The sequence below is a fragment of the Adiantum capillus-veneris genome, chromosome 23 (assembly GCF_014529385.1).
Source record: "Adiantum capillus-veneris isolate H3 chromosome 23, ASM1452938v2, whole genome shotgun sequence".
Classification (NCBI taxonomy): Eukaryota; Viridiplantae; Streptophyta; class Polypodiopsida; order Polypodiales; family Pteridaceae; genus Adiantum; species Adiantum capillus-veneris.
The window spans coordinates 81436149-81459948 of NC_140953.1; the positions used below are offsets into that span (position 1 = coordinate 81436149).

A 23800-nucleotide genomic window follows, 5' to 3' on the forward strand; every position below is an offset into this window, starting at 1 on the left:
TAGCTCCCATTTCCTTCGATGCGAGATAGGGAGTTGGGGCAATGGAGAAGAGTCAAATCGATTGTGCACATTATGCTCACTGCAAGTTCGAGAGTCTGAGTACCACACACTACTAGAGTGCTCAGCTTTTGATCACATCCGAACTTGCTTCTCTCACATTTTCAGCCATAACTTAGACCTACACACTTTCCTCTCCCAGCCAAAGTGTGGGCTCTCCATTGCGACTCTCATCACTACAATTTTGGAGCATCGAGAGTCACTCATCAGCCATACACATCCTACATCACATGTAACTTTGGTCCCATAGGTCATATTTGACCTCCGAGGACGATAATAAAATCTCTCTCTCTCTCTCTCTCTCTCTCTCTCTCTCTCTCTCTCTCTCTCAATAATGTAGATAACAACCCCTACCTTTGAATACATGCCCTCAAAGCGAGACCGACCTAAATTGATGCGCGGACATGCGAACCTTAACTCTCAAAAATAAAAAGGATTTAATAACTCTGACCTGATAAAAGGCACGTCAATTGGGAAATATCTCTCTCCATTTGAGATGCCAATGTTAGGGTTGTTCTTTTTCAAACATTTTACCCATTTCAAGACATTTTTCTTGTTTTATATGAAAAAATATTAGCTATTCTTTTGAAAATACATGATAATATTAAGAAAATAACAATGTCTTAAGGACAAGAGTGTCCCTAGTGAGTAGGAGTCCCCATGAGCTCAATCGTAAAATTTCTCTCTCTCTCTCTCTCTCTCTCTCTCTCTCTCTCTCTCTCTCTCTCTCAATAATGTAGATAACAACCCCTACCTTTGAATGCATGCCCTCAAAGCGAGACCGACCTAAATTGATGCGCGGACATGCGAATCTTCTCCTTTTTTTCAACCGCTTTAAAAATAAAAACTTACACAAATTTATAAAAGGTATCAATATTGGTCTTGAAAAAAGCCCCTTGATAAAACAAAGTCAAATATATCATTAAAAATCAATTTTTTATTAAATAACAAAATCTCCACCAAAATTATGTTTACTTGCTTAGGTGGAGTGAAACTAAATTTATACATTTATTCTATGTATAGTTGAAAGTCTTTGGTCTTTATATTGTACATTTTGAAAGGCTTTTCATTTCCCTATGCATGTCAAATCTGACCCTTCACTTTTGCATTTTACATTAGATGTTTGGTCTAAACTTTTGTGAAGTGAACCAATGCATGACACGTGGATGTCTTCTTCTTGCTTGAAATTTTTAAGCTGCATAAGTATAGTATAGATGGAGATTTAGCTATAAAATCTACCCTAGATTAAATGTACGTGTCCCATGTTGCCCTGGAGGGTAAAATCTACCCCTTCTATATCAATGTGCCTATCTAGGTGAAAGCATGTATTGGGGGTACCACTTTGAAAAAAAATTGGATGGAACATAAAGTGGAGATTGGTAAAAGTTTTACAAAACTTGTCATACCTTATATTTTGGACTCCACTTTTAAAAAGATATCCGTTGACATATAACACACCACCAGTTTATCTTACATGCAAAACATGAAAATGGGTTTGTAAGGTGCTATCAAAGGACTATCCAAAACACCACTTTTTGGTACCACCAATACATGTTTTGGCCCATCTTATCTTTACCTACTCATTTACAGAGTAAATGACAAGGTCTCTAAAATCGTCAACCAATGGTTTCACACCAATGTCTCTCTCTTTTCTCTCCCAATTGTCTAGGACTTAGTATCTATAGCATCTAGATAGAAGCTTTTAACAAAACATATACCCAAACCAAAGCCTCGTCAAGCCACACAAAAATGTATGACTTCCTTGAAGAAGAAAGTCACAGAGTTTTGCAGGAAGAGAAAGGCTATCAAACATTCCCTTCTCTCTCCACTTAAAGCTTCAGGCTCTCTCGCAAACTCTATCTAGAGAATAATCACCACTCTCAAGAAAAGTCTGAAGAAAATAAGTGGAAATTCACCACATCTAAGCATTCTTTAGAGAGGTGCTTAGGAAAGATTGATAGAGCCTCAAAAGAAATTCTCAAAATCCTTAGGAAAGATTTCCAAAGATCATATCCCATTTCTCTCCAATGGGCCCCTCTAAGCCCATAACGCAAAGGAAAATCTACCCCTATCTAGAGCCCACTTCAAAAATCTCTTCAAAAGGATCACTCCCCTTACGATTTGTGCTCTCAACAATTTTAGCTTGCCAGAAGCAAAGTTGTTCGTCAAGCCGAAAGCTCCTCGGATCATCTCCCTTCGAGGGGTGTGCACTATGTAATCATGTTAATGTATCACTTGAGTTCAATAAGAGGGATTTTTTAATGCAATAATTTTAGTCAAATCAATAAGTATACATTAACAAAAGGAAAATTTATATTTTATTTTGGAAAAAAAATCCTAAAATAAGATGTCATTTTATTCATTCAAATATGTTAAAAAAGGTTTTTTAAATACCATGTGAATGCATGTTATGTAGGGGGTTTCTCAATAGTGCACCCCCCAAGATCTCCCCCTCTTGAAAAGTAAGCTAGTTGCCACAGATTTCCTCAAGAGTAACAAAACCCTGGGCCACAACCACGATGGACTACGTAGCAAATTCTTCCAAACGGTGTTCGGGAAAAACCGTTTTTCCAAATATACAAAATTCCTTTTCTTGATTTTGTCAAGAGGAAATTTTAGAAAATTAGGTCATTTTTTGGGTTTTTACACTTTTTCTCTATTTTAGGGTGGAATTTCTCCTTTTCCCCTGGCTCTCAACCGGCATTTTTGAAATTGAGAACGGCACGATATTAAGTTTAGACACATTTTTCCCGAACACTCCTTCCAAACCTTCAAATCCACACTCTCCCCCTTCCTCTGGGAGTCTAGGAGGAATCCCTCAAGTTTGAAGCCTAGCGTGTATCCATAAATACTGTCATTATCAGATTACTGCATAAAAGGGAGCCCAAAGAGAAACTCTCCAAATTGGAAACACCTATCTATGTTCACTACTACCTACTAGATTTATGCCAAAGCCATATCCCTTATAGTCTCCCATTCCCCTTCCATATGGCTCAACCAAGAGCAAAAAGGCTTCATCAAGGGTAGAAGAAGCATCATTTCACGCTGACAGGGGATTTACTACGCCAACAAAATCCACCATGACTTTAACTTTTTTAAGGTTTACTTTGAAAAGGCCTATGGCAGGTGGATTCCTTCACTCTTATGGGTTTTGGCCCGAATATTAGCCTCTTTACCAGAGTTCGGTGAAAATCATTTTTCGCAACATACCAAATTCCTTTCCTTGAGTCTGCCTAGAAGAAATTTTAGAAAATAAGGAGTATTTTTTTTGGGGTTTTTACACTATTTTTTTCTATTTCGGGGCGGAATTTCTCCTTTTCCCCTTGTCCTCAACCGGCATTTTTGAAATTGGAAACGGCACGATATTAAGCTGAGACACATTTTTCCCGAACACTGCTCTTTACTGAAGTTATATTTGGTAATGACAGAGCCATGGTTTGTATAAATGGCAAACTTTTAGAGTCCTTCGCAACTGAAAATTTCAGTCAAGCAAGGGTGCTCACTTGCCCCATTATTGTTTGAAGTTGTTGTTGATGGGTTGAACTACCTCATCAAAGACACAATGACAAAAGGGATGATCAAGGAAATAATGATGCCCACAGGCCTCAAATATTGTCTGTCTCAGCTGGCATAGATGGTATCAATGCACTCACTGCAAAGGATCCCACCGTCATAGCCGAATTTTGGTCTTCCTTAGACACATTGTACAGGGCCTCTAGCTCCAAAATTAATCATGCAAAAATTGTAGTCAAAAGCTCCCTGTCCTCTCCTACCTAGTTGCTCAACCAAGGATGCAATAATATTAGAAGAAGGCACGGTCATTAGACTCCTTGGTATTCCAATGGGATTCAAGATAACCCTCAAACACAGATGGGATTGGGCTCTGCAATAGTTTGATCAAAATCCAAAGGTGTGACGTTGGATTGCAAGCCTCTTTGGCAAGTGGAATTATAGTCATCAAGCATTTTATGATAGCCTGCATGATCTTTTTTCTCTTCTGATAGCACCCCAAGACACTCATCTGGATCATTTCTCCCAAGTTTATCAAAATTTCCTATGGGATGGGGATGTTAACGGGGGAAATGGATCTAGTAAGAGAAATGATTAATGTCTTCCCAACCAATCTGCACTGGACTATTTAGCTTGTTGATTCTCTTGGAATTTTTTCCTTCATTTAGGGAAGGAGGTTTCAAGCTCCATACACACACACACACACACACACATGTGAATCTCAAAAAGGAATGGCAAGTCAACCTCTCTAAGAAGCAGTGTATATTCAAGTTTGAATAGCTATGGAGCCCTATGATCCCCCCAAAGAAATATGTGTTGTTGTGGCTCCTTATCTATAAATTTGTTTGGACAGGAGATAGACTTGCTAAAGCTAATATCTCCTCAAGAATCTGCTTTAGATGGAATCGGGAACTGCTTTAGATGGAATCGGGAACTAGCCCATCTTAGCCCCATGAAATAAACAACCCCCTTTCCTAGAAACGTTTCCTAGTGAGTTATGATATAAGGCTATGGTCACGCGAAGCTTAGTTTTTTGTAAGCTGAGTCGACAAAGTCTAACATGAAACAGCTTTTCATAGATATCCACCGGCTTCGTACGCTAATTATGCCTAAAAAGGCATAGTCACAGTTGTAGGCATAGTCACACAACTATGCCCACCCACTGCCGATCAGTGTCAGCTTTCTCTCTCCTACTTGCAGCTTGCTCTTCCTCTCTCGACCTGCTGTGCCGACGGTGGACACGTTACGCGCCTGTCAGAGACTACCAAGGCTTAGTTCTAACTAAGCCTTGCGTGACCATAGCCTAAGTGTTCTCACTGAGGCTTGAAATAAGGCTAGGGTTGAGTTATGGGTTGCTTAAAAGCAAAGGAACTATTGTACTTTTGAGGGAGCTTACGAGGCACCACGCCTGCGAGTACTATTTTGTAATTTTCACTTGCATGTAAGAGTCGCCAACTTCAACAAACTACTTGAAGTGCATAGTAGACTGGGTATCTTCTATGATCCGAGATCCTATGTTCTAGTACACCCAGTCGGGATAGGAATTGTGGGTCTATTTGATAATCAACTAAAGGAGATGGGAGGCTAGGCCCAAGAGGTATTTGATAAAGGGTTAGGGCATGGTCACATGAGGCTTAGTTATTCATTCATTCTCCCAACTATGTCTTGAGCTTCACAACTATGCCAAATTTTGCATAGTTACAAAGGGTAGGCTTAGTAAGTCATTTAATGCTCCTTTTTGCGTGTGACCAAGAATGAGGCTTAGTTATTTGTTCAAATAACTGATAACTAAGCCTCACGTAACCATTGCCTTAGCACTTGCCAAAAGAATGAAGACGCTAAGCTGCAAGCATTCAGTGAGGAAGTATCTCAACAGTAAACATGTATATGTGTCTGTAGAAAACTTTTGCCTAGGATATGTATAGCTCCAATGATCTCTTGCCTTCAACTAGTCCACAAGGGATAAATCTTTAAAAAATGAACAAAAAATGACCTCCTTGAAAGCAATTAAACAAGGCTTAAATGCATAAGCATAAACCTGAGATGTAACCATCATCAACACTGTCTTTCAAATAAAACAGTGAGGCCTCTTGTGGGTGTGTACCAACATTTAAATGCTAGGCCCTTTGACTTGTCATGTGATGTTGCTCTAAATCCCCACATATTTGTCACTTAAGTGTCACAATTTCTATCGAACCGTTGCTCTCTTCACTTTTGACTTCTCTTAAGCTTCCAATACGAAGCGTCCTTGATCTTGTTGTGGTAGAGTAAAGGAGCCAATAAGTTGATGGTCACCAACCCATGAAAAGGTGGGCAAGGTCTTCAATATGCAAGTGGATTCAAAGGAATGGCAAATTCAAAGGTGGGCAAGGTCTTCAATATGCAAGTGGATTCAAAGGACATGGCAAATTAAGTTTTTTAATACTGATTTGTTCTTTGGTAGATTTGTTCTTTGGTAGTAACAGGTTGGGAAGTCCTCTTCTTCTTGTTTGCACTCAAATAATCAGGTACTACTTCTTTCACCAGATTTGGCCAGCAAGGAATCGCGGCATGTTTGAGGGGGATCTGGTTGTGGCAAGCTTTTGTGAAATCATACAAGAGAGCAAAGTGACAATCCACATGATCGGAGGGAAACAAGCCTGCGAGGACTGGTCTAGAACAATACATGTCATGATGACATCTTGTAATAAGTAAAGCCTAGGAGTAGTTGTAGTTTCTCTGTCAAGCAAAAAACTTGTAATCCTTTGACCCTCAAGGCTCAATCTGAGCTCGAGGTTGGTGTATATTTTTATTGGTCTTAATACTATCCACTCACAATTGTGAGTTTTGCACAAAAAAAAAAAAAAAAAAAGTTGATGGTCACCAAAATGTAAATGAACCCACCCCAAATACAGATCAATATTTCGGAAGATGGTTGAAATCTTGCTTATGTGTCTTGTTATAATTTGTAAAAAAGTGTACTATTACTAGGCCTTTAAATAAATTAAAAGGTATACCTAGTGGCTTCAAATAAAAATTAAAAGGTCAAAAATAACTCAAGGATTCCTTTAAACCCTTCAGCACACATAACAAATCTTTTCAATAAGAAATTAGATTCCACTGTAAAATACATGTTTTTCAATAGCCCTGCAACCCATCCCTCCTCTACCCTCTGGGCCACACACACACACACACACACACACACAGCACAACTCTCATGCTTTGCTCAACCTAGACAAGCTTGCAGCCACCTCTCTTCGTGTATCAGCCACTGCTCGTCCCCTCTCCTTTGTCCTCCTATCAACCTTACCCTTCACCCTCTCACTGGCTACCCATGTTGTTACTCTGCCAACAACCCACAGTTTCACAAGCAGAGAAAGAAAGAGAGATGACGTTCCTACTGGCTTTCATGACTTCACCTAGCATACCAGCATCATACGCAACTTGGAATGGAGAGGGTTAGTCGATGATCAACCCATATGTTGGCACCGCATTGCAGAAATGTTGTGAGCGAGATCGTCACATGGGAAGCTGTGTGAGAGGTTGATCTGGCAATATAAGTGCCGCAGAGCATCATGCCATCCTTTAGCGGAAAGGAGCATGTTGGCAGGCTTGTAGGCCCTCTCTCCTTTCTTGCAAAGGCTCGTTCCTCTCTCTCTCTCTCTCTCTCTCTCTCTCTCTCTCCCCTAGCCGCAAGCCTTCCCTTGCTCTGCTCGGTGCCTCCACACCCTGCTCTGCCCATCTCTCCCAGGCCTAACAGGTGGGGCATTACAGCCTCCAGCTCGCCCTCCACACCTACTAGCGAGTTGCTGAAGGCTTAGTTGCAGGTGCAAGAGGCTTTGCAGAAGCAGCTGAATGCTTCACCACAAGAGCATTTGTTACGGTCGACCTTGCAACCCTCACACCATGTTGTGGCACGGTCACATGTCCCTCTACCGACGTCTACTGCTCAGAGAGAGAGAGAGAGAGAGAGAGAGAGAGCATTAAAAACTTTTCATCTTCCAAATTCTTACACGAGACCTTTCAAAACCTTTTATACCTTTTCAAATAACCTTTTAAACCTTTTCAAATTCCATCTTTTAAGTGTTTTTTCAAGGAATATTTCATGTTTTTATCTTTTTCTGAAATTGGGGGAACCTATTTGGCTGTTTCTCATCTCTCAAGAGCCTCAAAAATAGAATATTCCCATATAGAGCACTGAAACGAAATTCAAAAAATATCAACCTTGGCATCATTCAGTTCGTCTTTTCACCACGAATCCGATCCAATTTTCACATTGCAAATTTGATTAGATTTGCGAAATCCACCCAGAATTACACATTTTGACTTAGGTGTCTCTATATTGGCCCCTCTGTCACACATGCAACCACATGTGAACTGGATGGAGGGGGCATTGACGGATGCAATAGGGTTTGGAAAAAGCTGGCCAGGAGCTTGGAAAGTCTTGAGGAGGTTGTAATGGAGGTAGGCAGGCCAAGAGGAGCCCAAAAACCGTGTTGCATGAAGGTGCATTTATCAAAAGAAATATTCAAACGTTAAGACGTTTGAAAATTGTGGAGGGTGGTGAGAGTCAAAAGGTGGCCAGCCCAACTGCTCGAGCCTGCACGCGCTCACTTTAAAATGGAGCGGACTACGGCGCCCTCCATCCCGACCTTGTAAGTTATCACTGCCCATCTGCCCGCTGTCCAGATGCCCTGCCGCTACCCATTCCCCACTGCTCGCTGCTTGCGAATACTTATCACTACGCATGAAAATTTTAGAAGTAAATGAAAAAATCGACTGTAAAGAGTCGCATGAAAAATTAAGAAGAAATCAGCTCAGTTGGTGACCTTCGTGATGTAACCCCAACGTCGAGGGTTCTAAGCTCACATGGATGTGTATGAAGTTCCTCCCTACTACCTTCCCCACTCTCAATGGTTTTTATTTTCAATCGATTGTAGATGAATATTTTTATAAAAAAACTCTAAATTTTGTAGGTTTTCTCAACTTCACAAATAAATTTAAAGGTAGATTTCAAACTTTATAGGTGAAGTTACATTCATTTTTAGCATTTGTGCTTGCTAACATCACACTTTACTTGGAAAAATTACCTCCAAAAATTCTCAAAATGCTCTTTAAACTTCACAATTTCTTCCATTTTTCACATCAAGTGTTTATATTTTTTTCTCTTGTACATCGAGCTGCAGGTGCCTTAGAGAAAAATTTCACCAATTTTTTGAAAGAGTTTCATCCAAGGAGCCTTCAATACCGTCAAGGTCCAGGGTCGGGGGGCATGCAATCTGAGTTGTCCATCTACTGCATATGTATGACAGTATGTTTTATGAACAGCCATTAGATCTACGACAAAACAATCACTTCATTTAGCTCTGCCATCGACAACAAGACACATCAGCATCTGTAATTAAACCACAACCTGACATGTCAGCACTTAGAAAAAATGATGACACTAAAACTGTCTCACCAATTACTATGCAGTTAGTTTTCGGTGTATCACTAAAATTGTCTCACCAGTATGTCACGTGATCAGAGTTCATACCCCGTTCGGATAGACCTCAGTGTGTCACAAGCTCAATGAAGCTGACTGCCATAAACTTATAGGAAGACTTACTGTCACAAAATAAGAGTGTTGATAGTCACTCACAAACTAAAAGAGTTCATTGTCCCAAACTGAAAATTTAATCATAACATCAGTATGTGCCAATTTGCAACCATGACTATCCAAAACCCATTTACTAATGTAAGTCATGAGCTAGATTAAACCCCTAGTTTACAAGGAACATTCTCCTTTTTTGAGAACACATTGATTACACAATTGTTGAATCTGCGTGCTGACAAAAAGAAAATCCACGACTTGGACGATTCTGGGCAGCGACATTCAATACATGAGTCCTCTCCTCCGGAAAGTGATTGAGTAGCTTCTCATCAAACAGAATGTCATCCCCAGTCTTGTATGGAATAAGCACTATCCCTTGAAGACTAGGATTCTTCCTACCAAGTCCCATGTCACCAATAGCTCTACACTCCATGTTGCCAACGGGCATCATATTCCCAGCTTTCGTTTGCCTGCTACCACTTACGTAACCCTTGTAGGAGATGTTCCCTGTACAAGTACATATGTATTACAAGATATACATCGCACGAAAATAATCTTCAAACTCTTTAAGTCAAAGACAAGAACCTTCTATGTTCTCATAGAAATTAGTGAATTTTTTTCTAGAACTTCCGGGTAAGCTTTAAGCTTTCTAGATTCATCATACGGATTAGACAAAATCTCCTGCACCGTAGCCATATGAATTTTAGTCGACATATCATACCTCTCATACGACGTAAGACACTTGTGAGTCGTGACCATTAACTAACATCCCCACCTCACATGGCACCTACCCAAGGCGCATTCTTGTAACACATGTATTGTGTAACGACTTGTTGTTGAAATTCCTTGCAAGCTTGATCTTGCTCCAATACTCTTCACAAGCCCTGTCAATACCTTCAATGATACCCTATTCCGACTATACCATACCTACACACAAAAAAAATATGAGAAAATACATCCAATTGAAAAGAATACACAAAGTTGCTACAATCATTGGCCCTTCACATACTTGGATAGACCTTTCCTGCGCACATTTTGTCCTCCATGGAGATGATCATGGAGGTGGAGGCTCTACCTGTGGAGAATGACATCATCCAATTCTCATGAATGCTAGCGGACAAGAAAGTGACTTTAAGTGGTGGCATTGTTCTGATGGAAGAAATTGACAGGCCGGCCTTGCGAGTGCCATCCGATGTAATAATGACGGAGGGTACTTTTTCAAGGGGCCTGACGTTGGGAGTGGAAAAAGCTTTATCGTCTGGAAAGGGTACTATAGTGCCGAAGGCACTAACTTTGAAGTAAAAACCCTCAGAACCAGAAAGCCATAGGGACCAATTTGTGTAAATGGTAGTTTGAGTGCTATCGGCTCTGCATCTGTCAAACTAGGCGACTCATTTGCCAGCATTCTCAAGGGCTCTAACTCTAAGAAATTTGTCAAAGTCACATCAGACGAGCGAATAGGTGATGGTAACCGTGAAAAACTGAAGGATGTAAAGGCTCGTCTCGAGAAGGCGCTCAAAGATGTCAACAGATAGATGGGGTTTGATCCAAACGGCAACAAAAGAACTTGCTCACAGGCTGAATGCAGTGGATTATTTGAAGATGGGCTGGCGAATCAGTCCTTTAGTGCTCTTAATAAATCCATGCCCCGTAGCAAGTAGAGATCGCAGAGGCGATTACTGTGGAAACTCCGCCCGCTCTAATTAAAAAGCAACTTGCTATGCAAGCTAAGCTTGAACTGGTGTTTCAATTCAATGGGAGAGTCCCGAATAGATACGAGTTGATTCAATGGCTTCAAGGACGATAGATTCTGGGGCATGGAGGTGTAATCGAAAACACCTCTTACCTAGCCAAGGATTTCTATTCAGTGAGATTCAAAGAGATCTCTGACGTGGCAAAGATACTGGACGAAGGACCTCTGGTTTTCACAGGACTATGGTGTGTGTGGTGCCATGGGATCCATTGTTTGATTCAGCAGAATCCCTTTAAGGGATCCATCCGGTCTGGGTCGAATTTGCAGGGCTGCCTAGCAGCTGGCTTTAGGAGAACATTGGGTTGCTTTCTAGTCAATTGAGCACCACCCTGTTTATTCCTAATAAGAGATCTAGGAATGTCCTCTAACTTGGTTTGTATAGGCTGAAATATTTCCAAGACACCTCCTAAGAGAATGGTGATCAATGTTGGAGATAGTTTGGTAAGTATTCTTCTCAACTTTGGGACTTACAAATTCGATCACTTTGCCAAGGATTGTCCCGTCAAGGCTAAAGTGAATACACAAGCCTCTAGTGAAGAGGGCACCAACCATGCTTCTGTTAAGGAAGCTACGGTAGAAAGAATTGAGAAACAGCAAAAGATTATCGAAGGAGCAAGTGAAGGGGAGGAAAAGGAGATAACGGGTTGCGACAAGGTGAACGCCAAGATGCAAGAGCAAACTCTGGAGAAGCAATACCTCACGTTGCAAGCCCCCAAATGCCCAGGCAAAGAACAGCGTTGTTTTTTCCAAATTCTTCACCTAAGTTTACAACAGTGACAACTTTGTCAGTTGTGAAAAAAGGCCTGCAGAGGGCCAAAAGGGTAAAGTCAGTTGCAAGGGATTCCTCGTCACTTGTGACTAAAAATGCTTTGAAAGGAAAAGTCTTTGTCCCAACACCTGCCCAACCAAAAGGGGGGACGTGTGTTGTACCACTTCACAATCCCTTTGCAGTGCTACAAGAAAAGAAACTCCCTGTTTAGATCCCCCGGATTCTCCTAGTACCAGGGGCATGGAGACTGGACAAGGGTCGGATGTTGAAGAATTTGTCCTTCTCTTCCAATGAACCCTGCTCTTAAGTTTTTGAAGAACGAAAGAAAAGCAAGAAAAGCTCTGGCAATGCATGAAGAGGAGGAATGATATCAATTGTTGGTGTATACAGGAACACCACCTTGATGCCTCCGTGTCGAGAAAACAAAAGCTTGGGGAACTAATTTTCTTCTACGGCACTGGTCCCGACGGCTCTAGCAATGTATGAAGAGGAGGAATGATATCAATTGTTGGTGTATACAGGAACACCACCTTGATGCCTCCGTGCCGAGAAAACAAAAGCTTGGGGTACTAATTTTCTTCTACAGCACTGGTCCCGACGGCTCTAGTGGTGTGATGACAGGAGTGCACAGAGATCTAGAACCTAAAGTTGTTTTTCAACACCCGTCCGGAAGGGCCCTTGCAGTATCTATTAAGGTACATAATAACCTCCTCACTATTATCAACATTTACGCACCTATTGATTCCAAGGGTAGGAAGATGTTATGGAATGACCTATCACAACTTCAATTATAAGGGGATTTCTGCTTGATGGGGGACTTTAATATGGTTTGTTCCTGACAAGATAGACAGGGTCCTTCCAACATTCTTGCGTGTGGGGGGGGGGGGGGGGGGGGGCATAAGAAGTGGTCCTCCCTGGAAGAAAAATAGGCTCTAGTGGATGCTTGGCAGTTTGGCCCTTGGAAGGATGACACGGGATTCACTTAATTGTCTCCAATCTGCCCACTTGACAAACTATTTCTCTCATATTGGTGATTAGGCATCTTTCCTCATTACTTATGCAAGTCCTATTAGTGAAAATCTATCTGATCATTTTCCTCTTCTTGGAACCCTCATAATTTCTTCAGAAGATTCACATCAACTGCAGGGTCCCACGAAACTTCTTATCACCTACCCTAATCATTCCAAACATGTAAAATAAGTACAATTACTAATGCCAATTTCTTTCATGATTTAACCAAGATTAATCCATGACAAGAGCACATTTTTAGTGACTATATATACCCAAACAAGCCACTCCATCTTTTCCTTACAAGTGGTGCAGAACAAGGAAAACTTTCATTCTATTTCTACTTGTTCAAGGTTTGTTGTGTTTATATAATTGCAAAGCACCTCAAGACCTTGAAGCATTGAAAGTTTTTTTCCCTGGCATACACAAGTAAAGAGGCTTTCAATATGTAAGGAACCACCATACACTCAGTCATGCATGTTCCACTAATCACAACCACAAACATAAGCCTCATCATAAAAACTCTTCACACCATGGCATTGCAATATAGGCAATTGCATCTAGTTATGTTCAATAAAGTCCTCTAATAGGGAGCAACCTAATGGCCCTTGTTGAGCTCCTGATAAACCATTCGGTGGCTTGGACATGTATCCCTATAAAAGATTCAAGGATATTTACTAAGAAATTTTCCATACTAGAATGCTGACATGAATTCTTGAGGTGTTTTGAGCTCACAATCACCATGCATCCGAATGACACTGGCTATGTAAGAATTCTAAACAAAGTACATAAGCATTATAAACAAAGTACACATAAACAAGCAAAGAAGTGAATACATAGAGTACTGAAACAACAAATATCTTCATTCAATGCCAAACAATCACTTGAACTCGCATTTATTTTATTTGAACAAAAAATATGATGCCCACAATCTCATAATTTTCCACAAATGGAAGAACACACACAAACCTTCAATGCACTAGACACATCCAACTCATCATGCAGTAGGACAATACAAACACCTCATTATCCCAAGCTAGTTGTAGGTCTCCGTGCAAAGCTTAGCCTCAAAACCATTATGGCCGTGAGCTTTGCACTAGCTATTAGGAATTGGATCGAGTTAGCTATGGTGGATGAAAGAGAAACATAGCTTCAATGTGTGAGTGAGTGTGTAAGCAAGGTTATCACTCAAGTGAAGAGGAAGAAGCACGCAAACCCTTGCAAGTCCCAATTTCCAATGCACTTACACACAACCACGCCTACATTGCAATTCGCGCCTTGAGTCCACCTGCTGATGAGATACAAACAAATCTACACAATTCACAACAAAAAACTTCTTGAGATTCTTCATGATTTTGTAGGGTTAGCAACCCACCATAGCTAGAAGAGCTTTCTGACTGACGTTGCTAGCAGAGCAAGGGGTAGAGCAGTCACTAACAATAGCTTTTCACCAGTCGCTCTACACGAGGGAGCACCATCACATGGAATACATTAATAGCAAGTTATAGTCAGTATGGCTCATCTTTTTAATAGAATGCAAGTCGGTAGTACAGAGCCAAATGATGTTCTCCTTGCATCCACAAGAGTAGTACAAAGCCAGATGATGTTCTCCTTGCATCCATAAGAGAATCTAGGGATACAGGATTTATTGAGAATGTGACACTCTAGACTTGACTCGAAGTTTTCGGTACAAGACATGCTTATTAGTATGTATGTCGAATGTGATGATGGTTGCAGGTTGACTGACATGATACCAGCAAGGAGTTTATCTGCATGGAATGCTATCTTTGTAGATAATATCTAGCATCAGATGGCAGATGTTTCCTCCATTGTGAATGTTTTGGAAGCATGCACCAAGCTACAGGATTCATGGCAAGGCCAATTCATGCATACATGGAGCTTTCGTTATGAGTTGCAAGGGACATTGACCATTGGAAATGCTCTCGTCGAATTTTATATGAACTGTCAACGTGTGAAGATGGCTCAGGGCGTGTTTGGGGGTTTGCCACCAGTAACAGACACAATGACTTGGAATTCCATGATTGCTGGTTACTTGGTGAGCCAAAGGCTCTTTTTCTCCTCTTTGAGCCCACAAGCCACCATGTGGTGCTTGCACAACACCTAAAAAAACAGCCACCAAAGTCCAAAAGCTCTGCCAGATCGCCTTGATCAAGACCGCCTTCGAAGATAGCAATGTTGAGATCCTCACCACTCACACCTGCTTTCCTCAGCCTTGCAGCTTCTCCCATCGGCGAATCCATTGCCAGTATCTGGCCTGCCCGTAAGCATGGTGCCGATGTCATCGACACCGACATCTGGCATGAGCGCAGTAACTTCCGTGACAATGCTGACTTTTCCCTTGTGCCTCCCTGGTGGAAGGCTTATGTGAATTATCACCTACCTTCAGTTCCTCCCGTTGCAACCGCAAGCTCATCAGTGCACACACTTTCGTCCGTGGCTTCAAGGTCGCGGTTTCCTGCTCACTCGTCGGCAACGTTGAATTCCCATGCATCCCCCCGAGACAGTCATGGGCATGGTACACACACGTCCTTCATCGCCGCTGGCATGTTTGTACTTGATGCTAGCCTCTCTGGTGCAGCACGGCACCACATGCACGCATTGCAATGTACAAAGTCTGCTGGAATTTGTCTTGCTTTAACTCTGATATAATTCTTGCGGGGTTCGACGCAGCCATTCTCGATGGTGTGGATGTCATCTCTGTGTCTATTGGTGGCACAATAGCACGTCCATTCTACGATAAAAATGTGATTGTGATAGGTGCATTCTCTGCAATGGCAAATGTCGGTAGGTAATGCTGGACCAACACTTGGAGGAAGCACTACAAGTGTGGCTTTGTGGATATTCAGCATTGCTGCAAGCTCGGTTGACAGAGAATTCCCGGCACCAGTAATCTTGGGTAATGGGAAGGAGTACAAGGGCATGTCCATATGGCATACCAAAGTAAGGGACGACCCACTGGTCTATATATGCAGGCAGTGTGGTGGTGCTGGGTGGCAATGCATCTCTTGCCCGGGAGTGTACGTCTTCAGATGTGCTCTCATCTGATGCCGTCAAGGGGAAGACAGTGCTATATTGTGTTGATCATGATGATAAAAATGAGGAAGCAAAGGGGTTTGCAGTTGTCTTTAAAGCCGATGGTATCGGCATGATGCTCAGCAATGGTGTTTCAGAAGGTGAGGACTTTAGGTCACCACATTCTCCCCGCTACCTTGGTTGGGCACTCTTCGGTGAAGGAGATCCTGCAATAGATCAAGTCAACTAAGAATCCAACAGCTCATGTACAGTTTCTAGGAACTAAACTTGGAATTAGGCCAACTCCAATGATGGCTGCATTCTCTTCACGTGGTCCTAAGTTCTAACCTCATTGCACCGGACATTTTGAAGCCTGCCACCATCACTGCTCCTGGCATTAACATCATTGCCGCATGGATAGGATTTCAAGCACCCTTAGGATTGGTTGAATACAGAAGGAGAGAGAGATTCAATATCCTATTGGGCTCGTTGATGTCATGCCCACATGTGGCAAGTGTGACAGCACTTCTCAAGGCTATACATCCCGCATGGAGCGCGACAGCAATACATTTTGAAGCCTGTCATCATTCCTCCTGGCGTCAACATCCTTGCCGCATGGAATATAGGATTCCCAGCACCTTTAGGATTAGCTGAAGACAGAAGGAGAGAGGATTTCAATATCCTGTTGGGCACGTCGATGTCATGCTCACATGTGGCAAGTGTTGACAACACTTCTCAAAGTTGTACATCCCACTTGGAGCCCGCCAGCAATACGATCCGTACTTGTGGCAATGGCAAAGGTGACGGACAACACAGGACTGGCAATAGCAAATGCCTGGATTGAAACCACAGCAGTTAGGACTGCTTAAGGTGTAGGCCACATCGATCCGAGCATGGCTCCAAGACTACACCGATTTTCAGTGTAGTCAAAACTATACATGGTGTATTTGTGGGTGCAGGTATCTGCTATAGAGCAAGAAGTCCAAACAAGACAGGCGATTTAAACTACCCTTCATAATCGGAATAAGGGCAACACATTCACTACAAGAGGTTGTGTGCTCTTGTGACGTTGTTAGCGATGGATATACACTGGGTTTTTATAACCCCCGGCGTCGCTAAAACCGTCGCTAATAGCGTCGCTACGAGAGCGTCGCTATATGAGTCGCTATAACCGTCGCTATATGCGTCGCTATATAGCGACGCGTATAGCGACGCATATAGCGACGGTTATAGCGACGTTTAAACAGAAGTCTATAGTGACGCTCATAGCGACGCTACAGAGCCATAAATAGCGACGGTTATAGCGATGCCCGAGAGAATTTTTTTTTGGTGACAGGACATTGAATGCCCTGCCACCCATCAACCATATTGTACTTGATTCACTTTTTAAAAAAAGTGCAAGGGTAGATAATAGACCCAAAATAGTCACCCACAAGACGCATTGTTTGCAAAATTGACAAGCGTAAAATTGACAATTGTACACATCATAGGCAAAATGAATTGATTGGCAAATGTAATGACAATTGTACAACATCATAGGCATAAAGAATTGATTGGCAAAATGAACTGCGGTGACAAATGTAATAATATACATGGTTCAAAAAGACGTATAAAATCCGTCTCATGATACATAAGCTATGAGAAACCCTAAAGTAATGCTATCTAGCTATGGCTAAACTGACGTCGTATAGTCAGACGTCTCATCGCGTCCAAGCGGCGTATCTGTCGGATTCTGCAAAAAAAGACAATAAGACAGCTTTCAGTAAGTATAAACATATAACGACATTTATAAAACAATAGAAAAAATAGAAAAGAGTAAACCCTAATACTAACCATGCCGCCACGAGAACTGAGAATGTCCATCAAGGAGTTTAAGCCCTTCCTGCCTGTGTACTCGCGCTCGTACGGTGTGGGATCACGTCCTGTCATCGACCACTGTCAAAACATACAAAGATTTCATTATGTTAGAATTAAAAAACTCATAAACCCTAAACTATCGAACATAAAGAGCAATGCGAAAACACTTACAAAATCGGCCTCAAATGATGCCCATCCACCGCTCCCCAAGTGGTGCGAGCTCCGTGCCTCTACTCGCGCTCTGGCTGCATCCTTTTGTTGCTTCCACTTGTCGGGATTCTCGCGCGCTGCTTTCTTCGCATTCTTCCAATCTTCTTTGGCCAGCCAATCTGGCCTGTTCCACCCATGCTTGATTGCTTTTTGCACTTCAGAACGCTTGTGTTTGCAGTATTCGCGCATTCGAATCTTCATCAGGTCTTCATTGAAGCGCTGATACCGTGTTGGAACGGGAAACTCATCATGAAGTATGCTGATGACTCTGTTTTTTAAATCACTTGGTACTTCACTCCATTTGTTTAGTATGTAGTGTCTAAACAACTGAGAGCAAAGACCACGCATGTGCGAGATCACCTTCTTGCCGTCATCATCCATGATGATGCCGCCGCTGAAGCCGACGGAGTAAGGCAAGCCCTCTGGCCGGTGACGCGTGAACCTGGGTGTCCCGGCAGGGGTCTCTAGCGGCGTGTCGATGGGGGTACGGACGTCAGGTGTCTCCATCGGCGTCTGGGCCCCGAAGCGAGGAGTGTCGAGTGGGGTGGCTCCTGGCAGAGTAGGTAGAGGTGTGTAGCTGCTAGGAACAGTCAACCGCGCAAAACCTGGCGTAGATGGCGATGCTGTGGCTGGTGTGGGGGCGGGCAAACAAGGGGACGGTAAAGAGCCTCGTCGAACACGAGGCGGTATGGAGGCATCGGCGGCGGAATCCCCACAACAACCGCCACCGCCACCACTAGAGCGCCGGTGTCTAGACGAGTGTGAAGCTCGTCTCGTCGACGCCGAAGCTTCGGAGCGCGCCGAATGCTCCGAAATAGAGGGAGATGCAGATGGAGTAGGAACGTGCGATGATACGCAAGAGCGATGACGCTCCACGTACCACTGTCTCTGCTGCGGTGACAAAAAAAAGAAACTCCTCATCATCCATACCTGCATTAAACACACGAATATTTAAACTTAATATTGAATGAATATAGTAGACAATGACGCAAATACCATTAAATACAATGACGTAATGACGCATATAAATACAATGACGCAATGAATTGAGTGATAGAAGAGGCAAGTCGAAAACTCAGAATTTTCAATCAAAAGATGTGAGCGCGAGTAGAAAAGAGCGTTATATACCATGGAAGGTACTTAGAGAGCCAGAGCTTTTACAACACGGAGCAAATTGTTCAAATACAATATTTGTGGCTTTAAGAGATCTCTCTCTCATCCTCGCATAACTCAGCATAACTTCCTATATCTATATAGAGCTCTCCGTTTAAACACATATCCTCTGTTTCATTTTGTAGCTCCTCTGCATGCACCCCATATAGAGTAGTAGCATCTTGATGCTCGTCTGGCACCACCGCAGCGGCTTCTGATTGAGCATCTTCTCTGATCTCCTCCATTGATGCCGTTGTGATTGGCACATGGTAGCCTTCATACGTCCTTGCACTACGAGGGGCTACCTCTATGACGTACCACCAGTTTGATGTAGACTTTGTAGGATGAAATATTACCTGCCAGAGCCACATAACTTACATGAGAGCTTTCAAGCACATAACTTGTAAAAGGGGGATGTTAACTATTTACATACTTACTTGTTCACAATGCTCGGGTAGTACGAAAGTGTCTCTTAGGTCATTCCATTTCTTAGTAGAATCCACCTGAAGAAAACCAGACTCTCCTCTACGCATAGTAGCGTTGCGACCCTCCATGATTATCTTGAACCATTGCACGTCGAACAAGTCGACAAAAAATCCTCTGTAATCGATCCTCAAAATCTCTTGTAGCGTGCCGAAGTAAGTGCGTTCCGCCACCACAGGATCTGCATCAGAGGAACATCGTCGACTAAACTATTCAAATTTTGCCATGATTCCACAATCTTGAGTAAAACGCTTTTTGTCGATCCGTTCCACCCTAAAATGTCGACCTTTACACCATGCTGCTGTGTATGAATTATACTACAACGAACAAAGATTATGAGTGGCCGTTCAAACGTTTAGAAATAAAGTCACTAGCTAGTCGTACATTGCAAACTTACCTTGGTCGCGCAACCCCGAGAGTACTCCCACTCTTCCTCAGTCACTTCGTCACCGCATTGTTGTGCGCTTTTCAATTGGTGGTGCAACCATCTTAAGCTCATGAATGTTGGTAGGCTCTCCAGAACCGTCGCATAGTGCATCGGTGGTCGTCTTCCCCGTCTCCACTCGATTCGTGCCCTTTGTCGCTCTTGCTTTGCATCCTCATATTGTGAAATCCACTTTTGCATCACTGAATTGTGAAGCATGCAAGATCGGTTGATTTTAGCCTCTAGATCTTCCGTCATCTTCTTCTCAACACCGAGATTGCACATGACAATCCCAGATATGCGCTCATCATCTATGGTTCGCCATAGCGTATCCCGAGCTTTATCAAATCCGTCTAGCCACTCTCCAATGTACACTAGGGACTCTGATACCAACCAACCTTCTGCCATGCTATCCTCCGGACGTGCCTTTTGCGCACATATCCCTTAATCGTTTTCATGAAACGTTCTAAGAAGAACATCCATCTGGAATGAACTGTGCCAGCTATTTCCACCTCATCAACTATGTGAACAAGAAGATGCACCTGAATGGTTAGCATGGTAGTAGGAAAATGTTTCTCAAACATGCACACAAGCTCCGCAGCATTTAGTTTGGCGAATGGTATGGAGTCTACGTTGATCTCCTTTTGTGAGATCCATTGCACCAGCTTTGCAAGTTTGTAGATTGTGTTACGGATTTCGAGAGACAAACATCCCTCAATGGCAACCGGTAAAATAAACTGTAAAGTATGTGCAGCAATGATATTAAAGTCCACATTTTATGCAATGATATTAAAGTCCACTATGAACGTACCTGACACATTTTATGCCAATCGTGTGACTTCAAACCGGTAAGCTTTCCTTCTTTAGTAAAACACGTTCGGAGCGAGTGCATTACGCCAGTGGGGGTCCGCAAAGATCGAATGGTCTCTTTTACTTTGCGTTCTTGGGCTCCTGTGAAAATCCATGGTGCTTTAGGGAGTTTTATCGATCCATCAGACGCTGTTTGCGGCCAATATTGCTCCATACGATCCACATTTCTAAGGTCAACTCTGGCTCCCAAAGTATCTTTCTTGCCGGTCAGATGGTCCCATAGTAGATTACCCACATTCTTGAATATGTGCATTGGATCGAGCAAGTGATTGATCATGAGTCGGGGCCAGTATGGTAACTCGTACCATAGAGATAGTCTCTTCATCCCTGGAGGCAATCCGTCATCGCACATCTCCTTCTGCTCTAACCATGCTTGTGCAGACATCCTTGGTGGCTCTCTTCCCAAAAAGCCGTCGCGTAACACATGATTCCCTGGAAGATACGCTTGATGACCTTCGTAGATTTGCTTCTTCAGTGAGGGCGCCCTACGTGCATTCAGTCTAGGTCCACATGTGACACATGCTCTGTATCCGCTTGTTTGAAGCCCTGCATGTATACACATGATAATAGATCAACTATGGGAAAAAACAAGATTTACAGTGTCTGAGTGAGGAGTGTCAATAGATCACCTGAGCATTCTGTTAGCCCGGGATAGTCATGCATGGTCCACATTAGAATGCCTCTGATCAAAGCATTCCGTCGTCCTGTGTGTCGGCTCATATCCACCACCTCTATGCCAATCCACAATTGTTGTAGCTCTTCCAATAGTGGACGAAGATACACATCCATATTCTCCACTTTATATCGCCCTGGCACAATCAAGCTTAGCCATAGGTGCCCCTTCTTCGTAGTCAACCACGGGGGAATGTTGTAGTTGACGATGACAACGGGCCATACACTGTAAGATGTTGATCTTTGACCAAATGAATTTACGCCATCCATAGCCAGGCCTAAGCGCAAATTTCGAGCTTCCCTGGCAAAATCCGACCATGTTCCATCTATATGTTTCCAGGCTGCGCAATCTGCAAGAATTCGTAGCACACCATTCGAAGATTTATTCTCCTCATGCCATGATGCTAGGGCGGCCATGGACTTACATTCGAAGAAATGCTTGATGCGAGGAAGCAGAGGAAAATGTCGCAAAATCTTTTGTGGAATTTTTGTCCCGTGGAGATCTACTCGATATCTTTCGGAATCACATTTCGGACACTTCTCCATGTCTATGTATTCCCCTCTGAAAAGAATGCAGTCATTAGGACAAGCGTGGATAGAATTGTAATCCATCCCCAAGTTTCGCAAAATCTTTCTTGCTTCATCTCGGGAATCTGGCATCACATTGTCAGCTGGTAGTATGTGCTCTTTAAGCAATCTACACAACATAAAAATACGATACAATCGTGTGAAAATCTATCAGATCATTATACATTTAGAGTTTTATTAAAGTAAACTAATTGTAACAGATCACCTGAAAAGCGATGTGACGATAGTGTCACTCCATCCAAACTTTGCCTGCATGTTGAGAAGAACCAGGAGTGCTTTCAATCTAGACATACGTGCTCCATTATACAATGGCGTATCGGCTTCACTTTTCATATCATCATAGATAAGCCTTTCTCAATCCATGATCGTCTCGATCATTTCATCAATCTCGGGCTCAAACATTGCCTCGTTGGGAATGTGCTCTGCATGATCATCCCCCGAGCTGTCAGAGGCTACATCTTGTGGCCTCACATATGCTGCTTGACCAAAGCGCCTGCGAACATGTCTATTGGGTTGCAAGGTTGCTGCTTGTTGGCCAGCGTCAGAGTCCGACGAGTTATAATTGGCAACAACTCGATCTATAATAGATGGATCGAACTCACCAAATTCGCGAACGTGCTGTAAAGAAACCCGTCTTGTCCGTCACACAGCATGCTTGCATTGATTACAAGGACATAAGACCCTCGTTGAGAGATAGGTGTTTCGGTTGGACGGTCCCACATCCTCGTCACTACTGATAATGAGGATAAAAATCTTATAACCTGGACAACAAATTTAATATTCTATTGGCATTCTTCGTCTTATCTCTCTCTCTCTCTCTCCCTTTGCCTCTTCTCTAGCTGTAGCACTTAATAGCATGTTAACATCTTTTCACAGTAGATCTTTTCACTGTTCGTCTAACTCTAAACCCTAAACCGTAAGTAATTCTTGCGTGGACTCGATCTAACGTAAATAAGCGTAAATCTAAATAAACGTAAATCTAACTAAAAATAAACCTAAATCTAATTTAACGTAAGTTTACATCTAACCTAATCTTTAACGTCTTTTGGGATAGTTTCCTACGACGTTAAAACTCTCTTCTTCTTTTGTGTGTGTGTGTGTGTGTGTGTGTGTGTGTGTGGGTAAACCTAAATAAACCTAAGTCTAATCTAATATAAAATAAATCTAAATCTAACGTAAATTATGTTATATTAAAAACAAAGAACTAAACTAACAGGGATTATAAGAACCTTAAAACTTATTTTTCACATAACTCGGCAAGAGTTGCATTCTCATCACTAAAGATGTGAGAGTTAACTTCCGGCGGTGACGCTGCCTCATCTCTATCCACATCTGACGACAGCAATTGGCCCTTTGGACCGTTCTTGCTCTTGTTACTAACTTTGAAGTTGCTGTTGAATGACTAGAGGTTGTCTAGATGGTCATTGTCGGGGATGTAGTGACTCTTGCCGCCCTGAAGATCCACCTTCTTTCCTATCTTCTGAAGACATTTCATCAGTACTTTTGGATCGACGGAGCCCACCATGAGTGAAGGCAGCAATACCCTATATTCCATTGAGGGTTTTCTTCACCCGCTTCATGCAAGCATCGCAGTCTATGGAGACCTAAATCTAATCTAATATAACGTAAATCTAAATCTAGCGTAAATAAACGTAAATCTAACTAAAAATAAACCTAAATCTAATCTAATTTAACTTAAATAAACCTAAATCTAATTTAACGTAAGTCTACATCTAACCTAATCTTTAACGTCTTTTAGAATAGTTTCCTACGACGTTATAACTCTCTTCTTCTTGTGTGTGTGCGCGTGTGTGGATGTGTGTGCCAATAAAAAGAGATAAA

At 42.4% G+C, this 23800-nt stretch overlaps 1 pseudogene; it reads left to right on the plus strand.

Moving 5' to 3' along the window:
- Positions 1–14479: 14479 nt before the first annotated feature.
- On the plus strand, positions 14480–16720 carry LOC147428063 (subtilisin-like protease SBT1.5; annotated as a pseudogene).
- The last annotated feature ends 7080 nt before the right edge of the window (positions 16721–23800 follow it).